An 18,448-nucleotide genomic window follows, 5' to 3' on the forward strand; every position below is an offset into this window, starting at 1 on the left:
CAGAACATCTCCTGAGCTCATCTCCATGCATGTGCCAGCAGGATGTCATGCACCATTTCTCGGTGCAGAATTAGGAGGCTGGGAGAAAGAAGCCACTGGCTCCAGACGCACAGACTGGAAGGAGTTCAAGTCCTGCCTCAGGGCAGTGCAGGGCCCTGTTGGAGACATGGTTGCCAGGGGTAGGGACAAAGAACCCAGCCTCTCAAATGATTGGTCAGTTCAGATTCTGGGAATACAAAGCCTAGTTGGAAGAGCAAACCTGGACGATGGGCTCAGTGTCAGAGTTTGGAGGACAGAGGGGAGGCGTGGGGGGTATGTGGGAGAGGGGCTATGAGCAGACAGAGCCCAGGCAGGAGAGGGAAGAGCCAGGTGACCCTGAGTGGAGACCTCCTTCTGCCCCATCTGTGCTGTGACTATGGGCAGTGCCAGCCCTCCTGGGCTCAGGCTTCCCATTTGGGATATGGGATGTTGGATGAGGGCCTTAGGGGGAACAGAGCAGTGAGCCCCTAAAACAAGGAATGAAAGGAAGGGGCTGGTCACTGGTACTTGCACTGTTGTGTGCGAGGACTGTACTCTGTGCAAAAGACTATGTCAAGTACTTCAACTATGTGTTGGGTACTCTGTATAAAGCACAACTGCTGTGTGCTGGGCAACTGTATAAAGCATATCTACTCTGTCCCAGGTACTCTCCATAAAGTGTCAGATAATCTATATAAATCCTGTCTACTGTGTGCCTAGTGCTCTACATGAAGTAAACTTTTGCAAAGTACCTCACATAAAGCATACCTACTCTGTGCCAGGTGCTCTATAGAATGCTTGCTTTCTGTTTGTCTGATGCTCTATGTACAGCATGTCTACTCTGTGTTTGGTGACCCATGTAAACTGCACCTACTTCATGCCAAGTACTCTACACAAATACTACTGTGTACTGTGTGTTGGGTGTTCTACATAGAGTGCCTACTCTCTGCCAGGTACACCACATAAAGTGCACCTGCTTTGTGTCAGATGCTCTCCTTCAACACAATGCACATGATTTCCCACTACCCTCCCCTCAACTCTTTGGTTCAGAGCCCCATGTGACAGCACACAGAAGAAGGAAGATGCCCACTTAACAGACGGGCAAACTGAGGCTCAGAGAGGGCAAACTTCTAGTCCAAGTTGCAGAACTCAAAGGAACCCTGGTCTGTCAGACCCTGAAACCCAAACCCTTGTCCTCTGCCTCATTGCGCCACCCCTAATCGGGCCCTATTAATCTAGGGACCTATATAATGGTGAATCTCAGTCATTCATGCAGGTGTGCAGTGCAACCATCTCATAAATGTGAGAAGATTTAGCCCAACACCTAGAACACACTACTGTCAGTTTTCTTAATATTAACTTTGCAATTGCTGTTCCCTCCTCCTGGAACACTTCTCCCACCAGCTCTTCACACATCTGTCTCCCTCTTCCTCCAGCCTAAATTGTCACCTTCCCAGAGAGGCCTTTCATGCTCATGGTTTCTAATATTGGTTTTCTAATCTTAAAATCACAGCACGCTTTTTTATTTCTTTTAAGACACTAATACATGTGTGTAACTATTTTATTCATCTACTCTCTTTCTCATGACTTATTTCTTCCCAATTAGGAGATAAACACAAAGAGGGTGAGGGACCTCTTCTTCCGAGCTCTGCACTTGAATTCCCAGATCCTGGGACACAGAAATTGCTCAGTAATGTTTGGTGAGTGATAAATGAAGGGCTGAGGGTACAGAGTATGGTAAATGAAGCACTTGCTTGGCAAACACCTGCAGGACTCCACTGAATGATGAAAGAATATTATCCAGCACTTACTGAGCATTTCCAAGTGCCAGCAAGTTCACATGCACCACATCGTGAGGTAGGTGCTATTTTATTATCTTCCCCACTTGCAGACACAGGCTCAGAGAGGTTAATTCACCTCACCGAGGTCGCTCTTCCAGGAAGTGGCTGAGTCAGGATTTGAACCCGAGTCTGTCTTATAAGAGTCAGTGCCCTGAGGCATGAAGCCATCCTGACTACTATACAAGTCTCCCCTTGCCTGTTAATCTGTGTTTAAGATCCTGAAGATAAACAAACAATTGACACTGGTGACCAGCTGGTCTCTGTTTAAAGAAGAAAACAGCAAGCCTGCTGAGAATTCAATTGAAGTGACATCATGGGGTCTGCATACCAGGCCATTAGTAGAATTCCTCTGAGCCCACCACCCCCAGCACTGCTCCAATACTCTCAGGGCCCATCAGTCAAAGCCCCTGGGCATCCTTCCTGGAGGACACATCAGAGAAGAACAAGGTTAGAGTCTTGAGTGGTATTAACGAGTCTGATGGGGCACCTGCCTTCAGAACCTTCCAAGCTTTGCTGCCATAACAATCCCCAGGAAGCCAATTCCAAGTTTCCTTAGTGAACAAGCCATGGGATCTTCAGTGACACCTGGAGGCTCATTCAAAGTTGACACACAATTCCCATCTGCACTTTATTGTGCAAGTTACAGAGTCCCTAAGGATCAGCCACAGAGCTGCAGGCAGATGAGGTTTTATCCATAGCTCAGGGTAAGGTGGAGACAGAACCACAACTGGGATGGAATGTTTTTCCATCCTCTTGTGTTCTCTTTAGTTTCTTTCAGCAGCAATTTATAGTTCTTTATGTAGAGATCTTTTATCTCCTTTGTTAAATTGATTCCCAGGTAGGGTTATTTTGGGGGAGGGGTGGTTGGTTTTTTTAACTGTGTGTGTGATTATTGTAAATGGGATTGCTTTTTTGATTTCTTTTTCTGCTAGTTTGTTATTGGACTATAAAAATGCTACTGATTTTTGCATGTTGATTTTGTATCCTGCAACTTTACTGAAATTATCAGCTCTAAGAGTTTCTTGGTAGTCTCAGTTTTTCTATATATAGGATTATGTCGTCTGCAAACAGGGACAGTTTGACTTTGTCTTTTCCAGTCTGGATTCCCTTTATTTCTTTCTCTTGTCTAATTGCTCTGGCTAGTCCCTCCAGTACTGTGTTAAATAGGAGTCGTGAGAGTTGACATCCTTGTCTTGTTCCTGTTCTTAAGGGAAAAGCTGCTTTTCCCTATTCAGGATGACATTGGCAATGGGTTTGTCTTATATGACTTTTACTGTGTTGAGATACTTTCCTTCTCTACCTAATTCGCTGAGAATCTTTATCACAAAGGGATGTTGAATTTTGTCAAAAGCTAAACCACATTGAGATAGCTTCTCATCCCAGTTAGACTGGCCATTATCAAAAGACAGAGAATAACAAATGCTGGTGAAGATGCGAGAAAAGGGAACTCTCCTACCCTGTTGTTGGGACTGTAAATTAGTGAAGCTGTTATGGAAAATACGATGGATGTGCCTCAAACAGCCATAGACAGAACTACCATATGATCCAGCAATCCTGCTGCTGGGTGTATACCCAAAGGAATGGAAATCATGTTGAAGCTGTACTCCCATGTTTATCGCAGCTCTATCTACAAAGCTGAGAGTTGGAACCAACCTAAATGTCCACCGACAGAAGACTGGATAAGGAAAATATGGTATATATGCACCGTGGAATACTACTCTGCCGTTCGCAGCAACACGGATGAGCTCAGAGAAAATTGTGTTAAGTGAAATGAGCCAGGAGGAGAAAGAGATGGTACTGCATGTCCTCACTCATAAGTGAGAGCTAAAAAAAAGAGAGAGAAAGATGCAAAAATACAATAATACCTTGAACTTTCAAAAAGAGAGAATGGAACTGAGGTCACCAGGGTTGGGAAAGGGGGAGGGGGAGGAGGAGTCAGGGAGAAATTGGTAAAGGGCCACAAAACAAGTGTACACTGTGTAATGATAAAATTAAAGAAATGAAATAAAATATTTAAAAAGAAACATAGTTAATTGCATGTATCTGTGGGTTACAGCATTGAATATCGATGCCTGTGTGCATTACATGATGCTGGAGAGGGGCCAAGCCACTGATCCCAGGTCTCAGTGCAGAACTGCCAGATGCAGCCTTGGTCCCTCCACTTTATCCCCCAACTTAAACTCACGTTGTTCTGTGTGACCCCAGCTCAAGGTCCTGATGTCTCTGGGAACATGGAAGCAGCAGTAGTGGATCTTTCTCCTAAGTCCTGGCTCCATTTCTTGGCTCAGTGCTTGTCCCTCTGATATTCCTTCCTGGTTTGGGCTGTGCCAAGGAAATATCTCATGAGAAGACACCTTGGAGACCAGCCTACTTCTTCCAAATTCTGGGTCTTCTGATGTCTGCATCCCACCACCCAGCCCCAGAGCAGTGGTTTTAAGGTGCCTGCAAGGCCTTCATAGACTGGCCTGCGCTGACTTCCCAGCCTCCTCAACCCCATTCCAGGCACTCCTTGGTGCCCTGCTCATGCTGGTTCCTCTGCATGCGATGCCTTCCCTGAGTTTTATTCCCGGGGACCCTTCCTCCTCCTTCAAAACTCAATGCAAATGTCACCTCCCCCATTCATCCTGCTGACCTACGGGGTCTGATAGCATCACGCACAATTTTCATTCATTATTTTCTTCAACGTATATACATATATTGAGTATTTACTATGTGAAGAGACCATTGTGGGCACTGGGAAGACAGCAAGACCCCAGTGAGATGCCATCCCTGCTCTCAGGATTTATAGTCTAGCAGGGGACACAGATTCATAACCAGGCAATGACAGCACTGTGTGACGGGTAACCCCCAGGGGAAGCTCAGGATCAGAGAGGCACCTGACTCTCAGCCCAGGATGGGGGAGTCATGGAAGACTTCCTGGAGGAGGTGACATGTGACCTGAGACCAGTTAATTGAGGCAGATGGAATGAGGGTTGCACAGGGATCTGGGGTGAGAAAGAGTCTGCCCATACAAGGAACTGAAAATGCTCCAGTTTCTTTTTAGCCTAGAGATTAAAAGGGGGATGGGTGCTGGAAGTGGGGCAGGGAGTTGAGACAGGAGATCTGAGAAAATAGCAAGGACCACACTGCACAGAGCATTGCAGGCTCCAGTGAGGGATCTGAGTATGAGGAAGCCATGCCTGGGTCTAGGCAGGGGGAGGATGTAATCTGGTTCATTGAGCAGAATCCCTCTGGTGTTGTGTAGGTCCACTGCAGGAGTTAGAGCTGAAGAAGGATGGGTTGTATAGGGACCCCCAGAAATTCACACCCATCTGGAACCTCAGAATGTGATCCCATTTGGACATGCAGCCTGTGCACATTTAATTAGTTAAGATCTTGAGATGCTCTTGGGTTTAGAACCCACTCAAAACCCAATGACCTGTACCCTTACTAGAAACAGAGAAGACACACAGAGACATAGAAAAGAAGAGCATGTAAAGACAAAGGCAGATATTGTAGTGATGTGTCTATAAACCAAGAAACCACAAAGGACTGCCAGTAACCACCAGAAACCAGGAAAGAGGTATGGAGCAGATTCTCCCTCAGATCCTTCAGAGGTGAACCACCCTGCCAACACCTTCATTTTGGGCTTGTGGCCTTAAGAACATGACAAATACATTTCTGGCTTTTTTAATTGACCTAGTTTGTGGTAATTTCTTATGGCATCCCCAGAGAAGGAATACTGGGACTGATGCTGTCTTCCAGGTCAGAAGTGTCTGTACCAGGCTGAGGGTCTTGGGGATGAGGATATGGGAAATAAGCATGTGGGGATGGGAGAAGGGCTGGACATCCAGCTCCATTCTGGCCCAAGAGCCAGGAAAGCCTGGGCACCTGGAAACCCCAGCCCAAGCTTCCGGGCTGTTAGACTCAGGTCTTGCACTGTTTCCTCCTTCTCTGTCCAGTCTGTCCCCACCTGAGCAGGGGCCACACTTTATGGAGTCTCACTCTTTCCCTGCCCCTCTGTTTCCCACGGAGCTTGCTAATAGCAGATTCCCCGTCCGTCTTACAGATCAGTCCCAGCAGCCGGACCCAGGACTTTCTAACCCAAGTGGGCCTGCACCTGCTCCTGGAGTGTGTGCCTCCTACAGAGGCCTCCTCTCAGAAAGGCCTAGGAGTGGCTGTTTGGGGGGTCGTATAGAGTTTGGACTTTCGGGATGTGTTCACACACTAGTCTTTTCCAGTGAGGGAAGGAGCCCTGGTTGGGAGAGAAGGGGAAGGGCACTGACCTCCTTTTGTGTTTCTTCCCTGGTCCAGAGCCTTTCCAGTCCTCGTTCAGAATTCCCAGGGGGGCAGGCTTGTTATTCCCTTCCCTCAGCTTAACAGTCCTCTTTAGGGCCTCAGAAGAGCCCGGCTCTGACCTGGGTACAGATGGCCATCAGGGAAGGTTTAAGGGCTGCACGTACAGCTGTGGACTGATCTCAGGGACGCCCGATGCACTCTGAAGATTCCCCAAGGCCTCCGCCCACCTCCTGGGTCCTGAGGACACCCTGCCCACATCCCACACTGGGCTCCCCTGACATTCCTTTGGAATGCGTGGCTAGAAAAGACACGGATGAACCTTCCATCCCCTCATCACTGTGTGGGTGAGGGGAGCTGTGGTCTCCTCTGGTACCCCCTCAGGATAGCTTTGGAGGCAGCCAAGAGAGGCAAATGTGCTCCCCCAGCTGCCTGCCTGGAGAAGGCAATGCAAGCGCAGGGTCTGGGAAGGTCTGGGGATAATCGGAGTGCTGGGGGGTGGACCTTGAACAGGGCCGATTGATGTCTGAGGCCAGTAGGCCCTTTGGGGTGGTGTCTCACTGCAGAATCTTGTACCCAGGATAGCCACAGTTTTGTTGCCACAGGTCACAGGGTGAAATTTGCTTGTGAGGGACACCAGTGTTTACCCAACATCTACATGTTTCTGCTGTGTGGTGCTGTGAGTATGCATGGCTCTGTGCACCTCCAGGTGAGCATGGGGACGGGACAGTGCAGATGTGTGTTCATATCCATGGGTGGGGTATCAGCGTCTTTGAATGAGCTTGGGTCTGAACATGGTTCATGTGCATGAGTGCCAGTTGTGTGTGTGCCTGTTTGGTTTATGCAACAGAGACCACAGCACCGGAGCAAGTGGGGAGATGTGGGTGGTGGATGCACGTATGTGGAGGTGGGTGGGACACATACTGATGTAGGTGTGCAGGAGACATGGTGGGCATTGTGTGCCAGTCTGGCCCAAGAGGAGAGAGGAGGCCACCCACCCCGGAGCAGAGCTTTCCCCAGGAGCCTCCCCCTCTGCTCTCAAATGCACCTGGGCCTCAGCCCAGGCGCTTCCTTGGCAGAAGCCAGAAGACTGATGTCAAGTCAATTCTCCTTCCCTTATCTCTGGGCTGGCCCCAGGCACTCTGAGACCATTCCTCTCCCTTCTTGTGGACAGGCTGGAGGAAAAGAAATAATAAAAATCAGAGCAGAAGTAAATGAAATGGAGACTAAAAAAACAATAGAAAACATCAATCAAATGCAAAGCTGGTTTTCTGAAAAGATAAACAAAATCAACAAACCATTTGCCAGAACAACCAAGAAAAAAAGAGAATAGACCCAAATAAATAAAATCACAAATGGACATGGAGACATTACAGCAGATAGCACCAAAATATAAAAGAACGTGAGAGACTATTCTGAACAAGTATATGTCAAAAAATATGAGAACCCAGAGAAAATTGATAAAGTTCTGGACACATATGTCCTACCAAGGTTGAACAAAGAAGAAACAGAAAACCTAAATAGACCAATAACAAGTAATGAGATAGACTCATTAGTAAAAAGCCCACCAGCAAGGAAGAGCTCAGGACCAGATGGCTTCACTGTTGAATTCTACCAAGACAAGGATGACCACTCTCACCACTGCTATTCAACATAGTACTGGAAGTCCTAGCCACAGCAAGTAGGCAAGATAAAGAAATAAAAGGTATCCAAATTGGAAAAGAGGAAGTCTGTTGCTTTGCCTCCCACGGATTTGTCACCCCTTTCCCCCTGGGTGACGGAGCCACCAAGATTACTCAAAGCCCATGTCTTCTGAGCAGTGAAATGCTGCAAAAAGGGGTTAATCTCCTGAAACCCTCAAGAGAGAGGCATTCTTTCCATTTGGGAAATTAACCACAAATTGGGGGTTTCTTCCTGCATTTATTCTCCAGCCCAGGAAGTTACAGGAAGAGTCATAGGTGGGTTTATAGTTTTTAACTATATAGGCTGGTAACATTCAGTGAAACAAGCCAGATGACATTCCATTAGGCAATTAAGTGATCCACCAACAAAATCTCAATCTTAGCCAACATTCCTTCTCCCTAGATAACTTCCCAGTATCTTTACATATCAATCAGTAACTTCTCTGTCTTTGACCCAGCAGCCTTGCTGTCTTACAACTCTTTATCTTACAACAGAGACTACATAGCCTGTGGAAAATTTCCTGTCCTTTGCAAGGTCAATACTTGAAACTGCAAGGCTTTGAAAAACCAGGCCCTGTGAACTACATTTGTTTTATGCATACTCTATAGAAGTCAAGTTGTCCCTGTTTACAGATGCCATGATTTTATATATAGAAAAACCTAAAGAATCTACTCCAAATATTCTAGACCTGATAAAGAAATTCAGTAAAGTTGCAGGATACAAAATCAACACCAAAAATCACTAGCATTTCTGTACACCAACAACGAACTTGCAGAAAAAGTAATCAAGAAAGCGATCCCATCTACAGTAGCAACAACAACAACAAAACATGCCGAGGAATAAATTTAACCAAGGAGGTGAAGGATCTCTAAAAGGAAAACTATAAACATGATTAAAGAAATTAAAGAAGACACAAAAAATGAAAAGACATCTCATGCTCATGAATTGGAAGAATCAATATCAGAATGTCCACACTACCCAAAGCGAACTACAGATTCAATGCATTACCATCAAACTAACAATGACATACTTCACAGAAATAGAAAAAACAATTAAAAAATATATATGGAACAACAAGAGATCCCAAATAGCCAAACCAGTCCTGAACAACAACAACAAAAAACAATGTGGGGCGGAGCATCATATTCCCTGACTGCAAAATGTACTACAAAGCTATCTTAACAAAAACAGCATGGTAATGGCAAAAAAACAGACACATGGACCAATGGAGCAGGGTAGAGAATTCAGAATAAATCCACATAACTACAGCCAACTGATTTTTGACAAAGGAGCCAAGAACATACATTGAGGGAAGGACAATAAGGTGCTAGGAAAACTGGAGATTCAGATGCAGAAGAATGATAAAAGACCCCTGTGTCTCACCATATACAAAAATCAACTCAAAATATATTAAAGACTCAAATATGAGACCTGCAACTAAAAAATGTGTAAAAGAAATCATACAGGAAACACTTCAGGACATAGGTCTGGGCAAAAAGTTTAGGAATAATACTTCAGAAGCACAGGGAACAAAAGTGAAAATTAACAAATGGGATTATATCAGTCTAAAAACCTTCTTCACACAAAGGAAACAATCAACAGAGTGAAAAGACAACCTACAGAATTGGAAAAAATATTTCCAATCTATGCATCTGACAAAAGATTAATATCAAGAATTTACAAAGAGTTCAAACAACTCAATAGTAAAAAAGCAAATCTGATTAAAAAATGGGGAAAGGAACTGAGTAGACATTTTTCTAAAGAAGACATAAAATTATCCAACACGCATATGAAAAAAATGCTCAGCATCACTAATAATCAGAGAAGTGCAAATCAAAACAACAATGAGATGTCATCTGACCCCAATTAGAATAGCTATTATTGAAAAGATAGAAAATAACAAATGCTGGTAGGATGTGGAGAAAGAGGAGCACATACATTGTTGGTGAAAATATAAGTTAATATCCATTATGGAAAACAGTATGAAGATTTCTCAAAGAACTACAGATAGAAGTAGTGTGTGATCTAGCAATTCCACTATATCCAAAGGAATGGAAATCATCATGTGGAAGGGATACCTGCACTCCCATGTTCATTGCAGCCGCTCTATTTACGATGGCTAAATATGGAACCAACCTAAAAGTCCATCAGTGGATAACTGGATGAGGAAATTGTGTTGTATATACACAAAACAATACTACTCAGTCATTTAAAAGAATGAAATCCTACCATTTGCAGCAACATGGATGAGCTTGAAGAAACATATGCTGAGTGAAATAAGCCAGGCACAGAGGGAAAAATATCCCATGTCCTCACTCATAAGTGGGAGCTAAGAGAGAAAGAAGGAAGGACAGAAAGATCATAGTGGTGCGTTAGACTTGCAGAGGGAGAGAACAGACCTTGGGTTGATGGAGGGGGAGTGGGGGAGGGGTCTTGGGAGAGGTTAGGTTGGTGACACCGGGAATGATCGCAATCTGAGGTGGTGTGCATGCTGACAGTACTGAACTGGTCATCACATCTTGAGCACAGGTGCGGACAGTGAGCTATAGATCCTATGAATATGTATAACAAATAATAAATAAATAAAATGCATCTTCCTTTTTCTATGTGCACACGTCACCAGAGGCAAGACATGATATTAACTAAAGAGTGAGCTGCAGAACTGCAGTTATAAGCTGCAACATTTTCTCTAAGACAGAGTGGAGGGTAAGAAAATATACATCATCAAATGTGTCATATTTGTATAAATAATCTCTGGCATGAATAATTTTTCAGCTTACAATATATCAAATGTTATTTATTTCACTTCTGCATGTCCCCTCCTCCTCCTCTTCTTTTAACAAGCAGTAATCTTCCAAGCCCCCACCCTGTGGGACCCTTCAAGGCCTTGGACTAGGTGCTCCCGGTGTGTATGGGATACACCTGAGCTGCCCCTGAGCTGCCATCACCTGCAGCCTGGGAGGCCAAGGAGTCCTGAGCAGTCGCTGTCTTTGGTACTGAAGGAGGTGGAGCCTCTCCCGCCCCCTCCACCCCCCTCTCACTTCCCAGGACATCTGGGCCACAGTGAAGTCTGAGTTGTGCTGTGCTTTGGCCAGTGCCCGGGTCATTAGCGACCCAAGGAAAGTGCTGCCAGGGCCTAGTAGGGGTGCCCTGGGGACCCTGGGGAGGTGCACACTGACTTCCCCACATCTCACTCCTGCTGCTCAGTCCTGCTGTTCAGCTCCGTCTGCAGCAATGTCAGCATGTCAGAGACTGGGGTTGGGGGGCGAGGGCAAATATGTGATCCTCAGCCCCCAACACTGCTCCAGGGATCTCTGAACCCCAAACCATCCCTGATCCTCTGTTCATCCCAGCTTCAGCATTTGGCCCCCCAAGGATCATGGGTTTGCCTGCTCACACTGCACACTGAGCCCTGGACAGGCCATCGTCACCACTGACATCAAGCCCACCAGCGGCCCAGTCAGGAATCCAGATGCTCCGCCAGTGAGCTCGGCTGCACTGCCACAGCTGACTCTGGGGATCTGGAGGTGGGCAGGCCAGCCTCAGAGGGGGGTGAGGGCCCTGCTGCCAGCCTCTGGGATAGGGCCCAGCTCTGCAGGCCTGTGGGCTGTTCTTGTAACGAGAGTAACTTCCTCTATTTTTTGAAATTCTCCTCTCCTCCCTGCATCCTCTCTCACTGTCCCTCTCACCCACTTCCCCAATCCCACATCCCACCCACACCTGGTGCCCTTCCTCCTAGAAGTGACCATGGGAATGATTTAGAATCCCCACTGCTGTTCACTGTCAACTTACTATGTGCCAATCCTTGTGCTAAAATGTATCTTCAGTCTTACAGCAGCTCCAAGATGGGTTCATTTTGCAAATAGTGAAACTGAGGCCCAGTGAGGTTAAGTGTCTCACCGAAGCACATGCATCTTCTGAGGGACAGAGCTGGGATTTGAAAGAGCTTTGCCTGACCCCAGGACCTGAGTTCTCACCACCATGCCACCCTACCTCTTGCAGACCCTGGTGTTGTAACTTTGTGTACAACTTGCTGTTTGTTAGGGGCTGCTCACCATTGACTCCTGCTTCAACTTCAGTGGTAAAACACATGAGGTACCTCCAAGGCTGGGGATGGAGAGGTTGACAAAGCTTTCTTTTGCATCCCCTCCAATCCCTACAGATTCAAGCTACCCAACTCCTGGCCATCCCCTCTTTTTCATGTGCCCCAGCTCTGTGAACTCCATCATTTGAGAGATGGGAGCTGGGAGGTCGTGGGTTACTTCAGTCACTCCAGACCTTAGCAGGCCAGTTCATTCCCCTTTGTCAGTAAAATGTCGAGGAAAGAGGCCACAAAAACAGAATCAGAGTCACTGTCAAATGAAAAACTTCTAGGAGTTAACGGTTTGTTTCCATTGTCCTGGGGAGAAATTAATACATGAGAGCTGAGGGGACAGAGAAGAACCTCCCACCCCCTCCATGGACATATCCTCACTACTGGATTTCCAGGTTCACTGTCTGGCACATTGGGGGGCAATTTTCTGAATGTTGTGTCTCTTTCTGATAAGGAAAAGACATCAACATGTCCACCTCTCCTCTCCTTGCCTGGAATGTAGATTATAGTTTAAAGCACTATTTCTCCTGAGGATTTAAACTGCCTGACACACCTAGATGAGCCTCCTGCACAGAGAAATGTTGGAAGACTTCTGCACAGAGCTTATGGGGACAAAAAAGAGCCATGAGCCCATGATCGAGCCTATCGAGGTGGACTGAAGATGTCCCCTGCTCAACTCTTGTTTCACCTGCTTCCCATGGTCTGGGAGGAGATTTGGGTTGCAGAACCATGAGCTTGTGTGTAGCCCTCCAGCCTCATACCTGCCAGACTGCAGCTCGCTCTGCTCTGAGCTGCCCCCACTTTACACAGATATTCTCCTCCAGTTCTTGGAAGGAAACTGCGCCCCTTGAAATCTCACACATTTCTCTTCCTTCCTGGCTCAGCACAGTGAGCAAGTTCTCTAGCAAATTATCATCAAAAATTGTGAGGAAGGGAACCAAGGTAGCTGGGTGCAGAAGGGAGTGAGCAACAAGCTTCCTCTGCAAACAAAATTTTTCTGTCCCAGTGTATTAGTCCGTTTATGTTGCTTATAATGAAATACTTGGAACTGGGTAATTTATAAAGAAAATGAAATTTATTGCTTACAGTTTCTGTGGCTGGGAAGTCCAAAGTCCATCTGGTGGTAGTGACAGTGACCCAGGGGTCTCACATTGCAAGATGGTGGAAGCAGAGAGAACGAGAAAGAGAGAGACAGACTCTCCTCTTCTTTTAAAGCCCTCAGAACCATGCCCTTGACTGCCATTTTTAATCCATTGGCTACTGTGTGGTCCTACAATCCAATCTTCTCTTCAAGACTCCATCTTTCCATTACCATAATAGGATTTCCCACACTCTTAACAGTCACAGTGGGGGCTTAGATTCTAATACATAAAATTGGGGGACACAATTCAAGCTTCAGTGAGTTTTGGGGGGACATAATTCAGTCCACTACACCAAGGTCACACACACTCCATCGACTGCTCCCAGCACATGTGCCTCATTCTGGTCAATTTAGCATCCGAAACCTCCCATCTTCCTTACAGGTGGACCTGAGGCTATTTCAGCTTAAGTGGTCAAATTACAGAATCCTCTTCAGGATTATGGGGCAAGGTCATTCCCCAACAATTTTATTTGCTTTCATTTAAATTTTGAAGTTAGAAATTATGTTCAACAAGAAGAGACAAGAGAATCAGAATTATTGAGTCGCTTCTACTTCCAAGTATTCTAATTACAATTTGTCATATAATAATTACTATTCTTGAGCCCTTTCTCAAGATTCCAAAGGTAGCGAGTAGTTCTGCTGGCAATTGAAATATGTCACTGAGTTCAAAATTAGTTTTATTTCTTGTATGCCATTCTTCCTGACTAAGCTTAACAGTAATTTCTTTACAGAAGATGCGAGATTCACCTAACTGCATTTTTAACATCGTCCTTCAATCCTTATACTTATTGCACAAATATTTTACATGCTTATTACATGTGCTTATAACACATAGAGACCCTGTGTTTCTCCATAAACATCATAATTTGTATCAGCTATGTAATATTGGATTATGTTTATATATCATTATTTGCCCTTGGCCTATCCAAAAGATATGAGAAAGAAGAAAGAAAAGAATAAAAGGAAAGTATTAATAAACAATCTTAACATTAGGACAAATATTGTGAATAATAGGACTGTATCTATTAAAAATTGAACCTGTAATTAATAACCTTCCAAAAAAGAAAGCCTCAGGCTCAGATTGGTTCGCTTATAAATCTACCAAACATTTAAGAAACCTACTACACCAAGTTTTTCTATTTTTTTCTTTGTTTTTAGAAAATACAAGTAGAGAGAATATTTCCTTACCCATTCTGAGGCTAGCATTATCCTAATGCCAAAACCAGAGAAAGACACTACAAGAAAAGAGAAAGGAAGGGAGAAGAAAGGAGAAAGGAAGGAAGGAAGGAAGGAAGGAAGGATGGAAGGAAGGAAAACACAATACAGACCAATATCTCTCATGAACATAGATGCAAAATCCTCGAGAAAATATTAACAAATTGAATCCAACAATGTTCAAAATGAATTATACATCACAACAAAAAGGGATTTACCCCTGGTACACAAAGTTGGTTGAACATTTGAAAACCGATTATTGTAAACAATCCCAACAATTCCTTGAACTTGTTAAGACAAGTGAACAGATATGATGGGGGAGGGGAGAGAGGGAGGGGAGGAAAGTGGAACAGGTGAAGGGTCATGAAAATCAACTACAATGTATATTGAGAAGTTAAAATTAAAAAAATAATAATAATAAAAAAAGAAGTTCCTTGGGGAAAAAAAAAAAAAGAAAACCAATTAGTGTAAACCATCACATGAAAAGGCCAAACAAAAATAAACACAAGATCATATCAATAGAGGCAGAAAAAAGCATTTGACAAAATCCAACACACATTCATGATAAAAAAAAAAAGTCTTTCAGTAAACAGGAATTGAAGAAAATTTTCTAAACTTGATAAAGAGTGTCTATAAAAAACCTACAGATAGCATTGTAATTAATTGTGAGAAATCAGAGACATTCAAACTAAGATAAGAAATAACACTAAGATGTTCCTTCTCACCACTGCTTTTCAGTTTTGTCCTGGAAGGACTAGTTAATGCAGTAAGAAAAGAGAAGGAAATAAAAGATGCACATTGGGAGAGAAGAGATAAAACTGTCTTTGTTCACAGATAACATGATTGTCTATGCAGACTATCCCAAAAAAGTGACAAAAACGAAAACAAAAACAAAAACACAAACAAAAAAAAAAAAAAGAAAGAAAGAAAGAAAGAAGTAATAGAAAAAAAAAAAGAAAGAGAAAAACTCCTGGACCTAATAAGCCATTATAACAAGGCTACAGGATACAAGATAAATATAAACAGTCAATCACTTTTCTGTGGACCTGATCAGGTTTTGGAAAGAGCTCGAGACCAGCTCCCCAAGCACAGGGTATCACAGGTGCAAAGGCCCTGAGACATGAAAGCACTGAGTCTACTAGGAGATCAGAATCAAGGCCAGGTGGTCGAGTGCAGTGAGGGAGGGAGATCACCTAGAGAGGAGGTTTGATGGGTCAGCAGGGCTCAGTGGTGCAGAGTCCCTAAATCTATGAAAAAAGATCAACATTCATAGAAGAATAGTACTTTGGGACTTTAACTGAGGTTTCTCACTCTCCCACTGTCTCGCACTTACAGGTGTCCCCGTCACTTTCAGAAGCAACTGCCTCCTATATGCACTACTCTGGAGGAGGATAGACATGATTCGGTGAGGATAAATATTAAAATTCTTGCCTTTGATTTCCAAGGTACACTCTTAACAATCATGGCAGAAATAACTGTGTTGAAAGGCACCATGCTTTAACAGACTGGCTTTCTGAGAGAGGAGGTAATAATGGCCATAGTTATTGTGCACTTACTATGCACCGGCACAGCTTTAACTACTTTAAATTTAGTCCTCAGGACAACACCACAGTAGGTAAAGGTGTTGTCCCCAATATATGGTTGAGGAAACTACCATAGAGGTACAAAGAGGGGAATCAATTTGCCCAGGTCTCACAGCAGAACTGAGATTAAGCCCAAGTAGTCTGGCTCCAGATCCCATGCTCTTGGGGGTGATTTTGTTTCCAGGGGTATGAGTTTGAATTTCAAGAGTCAAATGGCATGGCCCTGCCTCCCACCTCACCCCAAGATGGGCCAGGGTGGCCTGTGATCAAAACGAAGTAGGAACCAAAAAGTGAAAAAGGTGGGAGATGAGCCCCCCGCCGACCTTCTAATGAGGTCACCTGGCACGCAGGGGGTACTCAGCCAGTACCTGTTGGTCAGGATGCCTGGGCAGCTTCGGGGAGCCCAGAAGAGGAAAGAAAGAGGATTCCTTGAAGGCAGGAGAAGAGGGTCTGGTGGTGGGTGCTGCACAGGACTAATATATTGGCAAAAACAGAAAGAGAACTAAGAATCCCAGGGGGCAGTCAAGGTCAAAGGGGGAGGGGAAGGAGGGTTAATGAGAAATTAGTAAAGGACAACAAAAATGATCATTTTATGTGATTTTGAATATACTAATTATCTAGATTTGAGCACCACAAGTATTGATATTCAACAAATTACCCCACAGATATGTATAACTGATTATGTGTCAATAAAAACTTGAAAAACTTAAAAACAAAAAGTTAAATTAAACTTTATCAAAATTGAAAACTAGCTCTTCAGAAAACACCACTAAAAATAGGAATAGACAGCCGACAAACCAAGAGAAAACATTTGCAAATCATATATCTAATAAAGGACTTCTTTACAGAATATATAAAGGACTCTTGCAATAATAAGAGAAACAACCTAAATAAGAAATGAGTATTGTAAATAGTGCTGCAATAAACATTGTAGTACAGGTACCCTTTGGCATGATGATTTCCATTCCTCTGGGCATATTCTCAGCAGTGGGATAGCTGGGTCATATCATAGATCTATCTGCAATTGTTTGAGGAACCTCCATACCATTTTCTATAAAGCCTGCACCGTTTTGCAGTCCCACCAACAGGGCATGAGAGTTCCTTTTTTTCCGCAACCTCTCCAGCATTTATCATTCACAGTTGTTTGGAGATTAGCCATCCGGACTGGAGTGAGATGGTATCTCAAAGTGATTTTGATTTGCATTTTCTGGATGCTGAGTGATGTTGAGCATTTTTTCATGTGTCTGCTGGCCATTCATATATCTTCCTTTGAGAAATGCCTATTCAACTCTTTTGCCCATTTTTTAATGGGGTTATTTGTTTTTTATGCTGTAAAGTTAAACAGATATGATGTAGGGGAGGAGGGGAGAGAGGGAGGAGGATAAGAGGAACTGGCAAAGGGTCAAGAAAATCAACTACAATGTATATTGAAAAGTTAAAATGAAAAATAAAATAAAATTAAAGAAATAAAGAAATGATAAAAGATTTGAATACACATTTCCCTGAAGAAGACACAAAACTGGGTAATAAGCACATGAAAAGATGTTCAACATCATTATCATTAGGCAAATCCAAATTTAAACCACAAAGATACCAATACATACCTACTAGGATGGCTATAATCAAAAGGACAAGTGTTGGTGAGGATGTGAAGAAACTGGAATCCTGATACGTTGCTGGTTGGAATGGAAAACGATATAGCCACTTTAGAAAAGAGTTTGTCAGTTTCCTTAGAAATTAAACACAAACTTACCATATGACTCACTTGTATGTAACAAACCAAGAGAAATGAAAACTTACATGCACACAAAGACTCCTATTCAGATAGTCACAGCAGTATTATTCTTCATAGACAAAAAGTGGAAATAACCCAAATTTCCATCGACAGGTAAATGGATAGAAATGTGGTACATCAATATGAGATACTACTCAGCAATAAAATGGAACAAATACTAATTCATGCTATAACATGAATGGATAAAAAAAGTATGCTAAGTGAAAGAAATCACTCACAAAAGCATACAAATGCATGACTCCACTACATGAAATGTCCGGAACAGGAAAATCGATAGAAGCAGAAAGTAGATCAGTGGTTGACTGGAGCTACAGGGAGAGTGGGTTTGACTGCAAATGAGCATGAGGAAATATTTTGGGATGTCAAAAATATTCCAAAACTGGATTGTGGGGATGGTTTTATACATGTATAAATTTATTAAAAATCACTGAATTGTTTAAAAAAAAAGAAATTTGAAGATTGGGAAACATTTAAAATTCAATAATATAATAATACTATTGGGAAACTTACGGGAAAGTTGGTGCCATCAAACTCAGCTAATAGGAATGGATTTGCAGTCATTCTTAATATCGTGCAATGCCAATGGTCTTTGATTCAGCAGCTGCACTTCTGGGAATCTGTCCTTCAGAGATGCTCACACATGTAAGCAACTGTACAAGCATGCTGACTAAGCTTTGTTTAATTTAGCAAAAGGCTGCAAACCATCCAAATATACATCAACAGGCAGATGTTTAGATAAATGATGGTACATCCACACAATAGAATACTATACACCTACCAAAAAGGAGGAATCAGGGATAACTA

This window comes from Cynocephalus volans, chromosome 10 (assembly GCF_027409185.1).
Source record: "Cynocephalus volans isolate mCynVol1 chromosome 10, mCynVol1.pri, whole genome shotgun sequence".
Taxonomy (NCBI): domain Eukaryota; kingdom Metazoa; phylum Chordata; class Mammalia; order Dermoptera; family Cynocephalidae; genus Cynocephalus; species Cynocephalus volans.